The following is a 5,112-nucleotide window of genomic DNA, read 5'->3' as shown; positions in this document are numbered from 1 at the left end:
ACCCACACTCCCTCATCCAGATGCAATTGTTAAATATTTATCAGTAGACTAGGCTTTAAAGATTGACTCATCCCACTGTGGCCACTGGGATTTATTTACTTATATGCTTAAGGGATCTTGGATTTATTAGGATTTCTTTCAGTGATTTAAAACACTTGGCCATATGACAATTATGATATTAAGATGAGGGAAGAAAGCACATTCCTTCTTTCCTGGGAGATTTCAAGAGCAGAAGGCAATGTCCATCACTCTGTGCCTCATGTTTTAAGTCTTTTATTAATTTAGTGGATTCTCTCCTTCTTTACTACTATTGTCTTCTACTGACATGGATTTGATGTTAACATTTTGTATGTATCTTTATAAAATTTGTATTGCTCTACATATATCTATTTACCAACAGAAATAGTTTAGTTTATTCTATTACATACCTTTATTAACAAAAAGTAGTTTTAATTATTCTTACGTTGATTATTACTGGTGACTGATCATGTCCTGGGACGATTGGGATAGTCAAGTTTCCCATCATCCATTCCCATCAGCAAGAGGATTCCCATTTGTCACATTCTTACCAACCTTTAATAATTAATTTTGCTTTCCATTTCCAGGCTAATAGGTGTAAAGTGATATCTTTTCTTAATTTACATTTCTCTGGTTATTAATGAGCTCAGGGATCATTTCATATTCTTGCTAGCCTTTGGGTTCTCTTCCATAAATTGCCTGTCAGTATATTCTCGGTACAGTTTTATTTCCCTCTTGGAGTTCCTATCTTTTCATTATACATTTTAGATATTAATCTCTTATCAATATCTCCTACTGCAAGTATCATAGAGAAAATAAATTAAAGGTCTTTGTTATCTAGCCGTGTATCTGAAAACAATAATTTTCATAAATTCAACGTGCTCATTTCTTTCCTTTCTATGATCCTTACCTGCCCCTTTCATCACAAAAGATTGATTAGACTATGTTGCAGTAGCAAACATCTCCCAGATTTTTATGGCTTTGAACTGGCTGCACACTTGGGTGAGAAATGAACATGTCAACTATGGATCAACACAGGGTTTCTGCCTGTCATTGTCACTCAGGGCCTGATAGATAAGCTATTAATGTAAGTACCGCGGGGACAAAGGGGAGAGGGCGTTGAAGGTACTGGTATAAAAATTAAAGGGTTGGCCTGGAAGTGATAGGTTTTGTCCACAACTTTCTGTCCAAGAAGTGTCATGATGCCTTAGCCAATTTCTAAAAGGGCTGGGAAGGAAAAAAATATTCTTTTGAAACTGGTCACAAAAAAAGCACTAATATTAACTTACCCTGTGGCACTAACACAGGACATTCCTTTTTTTCTTTGCAAGTGAGAAACTGTTGCCATTTCTTGAGAAATAGCATCTAAAAACTGATTCCAATTAGTTTATCAGTGTCAAATTTCCTGCATCTCTGAATGAGAATCATTATCTGGAGAGTTATGAGCAAAGATGGCTAATTACCCACTGCTCATATGGCCAGTCCACCTTGAAGAATCAGCAAAAGTGGCTTTAGTAAGAAGCTGCTCAGATGGGAAAGGGTAGAACATGGCCTAGAGCAATTCGTGATCCTAATATCAACAAGGGAATTCAAGAGGTCCTCAATGTGGAGATGGTAGTTTCTAAGTGGCACTCAGTGACACATCCTGGGGTGGGGCCACCTGCTCTGCTGCCCTCAGCTTCACCATTCGGAAGTTTCTTCTTTATTCTTTGTCATCCTAAACTACATCTGAGGAGAGTGTTGCAGATTATGTCCCCATTTTACAGTTGAAAGCTTTCTCAAGCTTTGTTTTAAGGATCAAGTGCCTAGTTCAGTTTCGAATAACTGCCAATTCTTGATCTAGTCTTGTGGTTCTCTGGACCATAACTACTACAGAAACTTGTTTGAGTCCAGGCAGTATCCTGTGTCGAGAGACATATATACAATTATTCATAAAGTTGGGCTGCCTTCAGTAAGTGCTGGGCTTGAACGTGGGTTTGAGTGTGGAAATCTAAGCTATCATGTCTTTTCACCGAAAACAACCTCTGTTCTGAAACAGTTGACCACTGTCTTGGTTCTTCTGTGACAGAAAATTCTGAGAAGCTCCCACCTCTGCCTTTACTGTTTACCAACTGGAGACACACAGTCACTCCCTGACCCTACAGATCCCAGACTCCCTGAGCTCTCCCCCTCCCTTTATTTTTATCACTTTGATAAATCAGTCAATGCTCTCTTGAGTTATTGATTCCTTATGCGTTATAAATGCAGACAGTGGTAAACAATATTTTATTTTCAACTTCTTCCCCACAGATGCCATCTTATCAAGTACCTACACTGTCTAAAAGCATCCATGATGTCACAAGTGACAATTTTAGGGAGGGTCTTACTACACGATAGTATGAACTGTTACTTTTCTATGATCCAAATTGTTTTGTCACCTAGGTACTGGGCCAATGACAAACATTTGAAACATTTGTTATGTCACTTTTATTTTTGAGTGTGTATTTAGAGCATGATCCAGCCATTCTTTCCCCAGGATGGATGCTGATTGTAGCAGATAAATATAAAGTCTCCTTGAGCACTATATGATTTTTTTTCTGCATTTGAGTATGTCTGTCTGTGTGTGTGTGTGTGTGTGTGTGATGTGTGTGTGTGTGTGTGTGTGTGTATGTGTGTATGTATGTGTGTGTATGAGAGAGAGAGAAAGAGAGAGATAGAGATAGATAGATAGATAGAGAGAGAGAGAGAGAGATAGAGAGAGTTGATTGGTTGATTTTCTCTTAAAACCGTGTGTTTCTAGGTGAATGACCAAAAGATATCACATTAAATATTATTACATGATTATCAAGATTAAAATTATTAGTATCTAAAACCAAGAATTGTAGCAAATTGAGAAATTCTAGATATGATGTTCATATCATCATTTTTCATACTTGTATAAAGGATGGGTAACTTGATCATATCTGGCTTTTGTCACATACACTTGAATAACCAGTTTTCAAGGAGTTACAGAGACTGCAATAGGCTTAGCTTTACTTTTTTTTTTTTTTTTGAGAAATTACTGAGTAACTTTTGACATTAATGCACTAGAATCCAACCTATAATGGATAAGGGAAACAGGTGATGACCTTCGACTCTAGAGATTACAGTAGACAATGGATTGTTTCTTAAGGCAGGTGTCATGACTAGAGTTTATTAAGCAGTCAGATCTAATGCAGCAAAGAAGGCAGATGGAAATGGTAAAGAAGTCTAGGGATAGAGAGGGCCTATTTTATCTCTAATTAACAGAGTGATGAACTTGGCATTAAGAAGACTCAAAATCTCTAATAATTCAAATGCTTAACACAAATAATCAGTATTGGGACCCATTTCACAGAACTGAACCAGAGGGGGGCTGATAGGCTCAAAGGGAGGTAGCCTCCCAGGGACAAACGGTAAAATTCTTCAAGTTTTTACAGACATAGTTTCTTTATTTATTTCTCTATACTTTTTTCTAATTCTCAATTCTTTAAACATAGTAAGTCAGGTTATAGATCATACTTAGCCATGAGCTACCTATCCCTGACATATCAGGGTTTTCTTTGTTGCTGTACCATAGCACCCTACACCCTATATAATTGGTTTGGAAAGAGAAGAAGTTTGTTTTAGGTGATCTTTTTCAAAAGTTGGGTATAAGATTGAGTCCCTCCATTATTTCCAGCCATGGAAACAAACCATGCCAAGAGCATGTGACAGCGAAAAGCTGCTCACCTTATGGCTAGGGAACAAAAGAGAATAAGATGGGGTTCAGGTCTCAGGGTCTCTAAGGACCTTTTACTGGGTCTTACCTCTTAAAGGTCTTTCCACCTCACAAGAGAGCCACTGTAAGGATCAGTCATTAACACATAGGCTTTTGGGGTGTGGTCAGTATCCAAGCTATAGTTTAATACAGCCAGGTCTTCACAGAACAGTGGAAAATGAAAGCCTACAAGGCAGGAAAGGGGCAGTACTGGCAAAAACTCACTCTATACGATAGATAGAATACTTGCTAGGGGACTTATCCTTAGACTTTACCAGCTATGCAGAGACAGGAAGAAACACATTTTCCCCCCTCTTTTGCCCCACAGCCAAGTGTCATCATTTCTGAGAAACTCAAGAATGAGAAGAAGCCCTTCAAATTGGATCTTTAAACAGGAATGCAATTAGGTGATTTTGAAGTTGGCTGGAAATAATTACTGAATTGGATGACTTTTTTCTGTATCCGGGCAGTCGTGGGGGTCCAACACTAAGATGAAACTGGTTATAGAAAAAGGGTTCCCATTATGTTATTTGCAACTTGGCTTTCAAATCTGCACCTGGCGCCCAGAGATGCTTGGACAACAGCCAGTGGAACTAGAGGCACTGAACATACATCTCTCTGCCAGTGTCACCTCCAGCTGTCAAGTTTGCATACTGCTCATTTAATAAGTCTCTTCTCCATGTATATATCTGAACATATGAGAAGAGATAAAGTTGCTTCTCAGTTCCCAGTTTTTTTTTCTTAATCTCCAGGTACAACACAGATAAGATTGTGTAATTATTAAATATTTGTTTGAGTAATTGTTAAAGTTTGGATCTCAGATGTCCTTCAAAGTCTTCTAATGTAGAAGACTTGATTGAGAACATGTGAGGTTGCTAGAATGGTGGGAGATACATATATATATTTGCCCAGAGACAAATGCCAAACTCCTAGAAGCAAGACCAAAAGCTCTCAACACCTCCATACTCACCACAACCTGAGACCCTGCTCACCACATCCTCTGTATCTTCTGCATCCTGAGGCCAGAGATGCACAGTGACTGAGTTTATGTGGGCACAGGACCCACACAATTCTTACTTCTGTTGCTTTTCTTGGAATTTTGTCACATTTATGAAGCTGACTAGCACAGTAGCTTTTGTAGACTCTGAAGAATGTCTGTGCTTTAAACCAATGCCGATGACACCAAACCTACAGAAGTTTATTATTATCAACATCTACGTGGTTGGAAAAAAAAGTTTACATTATCTAAGGTTTAAGAAAAAGAGACAGGAAAATCCATTATGATTATTGGAAACACTCAGAGTTTTTTAAAAAAACATTAAGAGTTTAATTATAAA

Source organism: Mastomys coucha, unplaced genomic scaffold (assembly GCF_008632895.1).
Source record: "Mastomys coucha isolate ucsf_1 unplaced genomic scaffold, UCSF_Mcou_1 pScaffold12, whole genome shotgun sequence".
NCBI classification, from domain to species: Eukaryota; Metazoa; Chordata; class Mammalia; order Rodentia; family Muridae; genus Mastomys; species Mastomys coucha.
The sequence above is the reverse complement of the archived record's forward strand: the minus strand, read 5'-3'. Positions refer to the sequence as shown.